The following is a 550-nucleotide window of genomic DNA, read 5'->3' on the forward strand; positions in this document are numbered from 1 at the left end:
AAAATTTCGGGCCTTGTGCCCAGAGTAGAAAGGATTATTTTGAGGTACAATTAAAATACTATTCTTCCTTTTTTTTTTAAAATTATTATTTGTAAGGCAGCGAGCTGGCAGAATCGTTACCACGCCGGACAAAATACTTAGCGACATTTCGTCCGTTTTTACACTTTGAGTTCAAATTCCACTGAGGTCGACTTTGCTTTTCATTCTTTCGGGGTCTATAAATTAAGTACCAGTCAAACACAGGGGTCGCGTAATCGACTAATCCCCTTTTCCCCAAATTTCAGACCTCGTGCATATAGTGAAAAGGAGTATTATTAGTTGTGATTTAGGCACTTGACCAACAATTTTAGAGTTGACGCTAGTTGCATAAATTGATTTTATTAAACCCAGAGGGAAGAAAGGCAAAATTTTCCTCTGCAGAATTTGAACTCAGAGCGTGAAAATTCTGAAAGAATATCGCAAGGCACTTTTTTTTAATATTTAACGATTCTGCCAGCTCGCCATCTTTGAGCTCTAATTTAGGTACAAGGCTAGCAATTTTAAGGGGAGG

This window comes from Octopus bimaculoides, chromosome 3, assembly GCF_001194135.2.
Source record: "Octopus bimaculoides isolate UCB-OBI-ISO-001 chromosome 3, ASM119413v2, whole genome shotgun sequence".
In the NCBI taxonomy this organism is placed as follows: domain Eukaryota; kingdom Metazoa; phylum Mollusca; class Cephalopoda; order Octopoda; family Octopodidae; genus Octopus; species Octopus bimaculoides.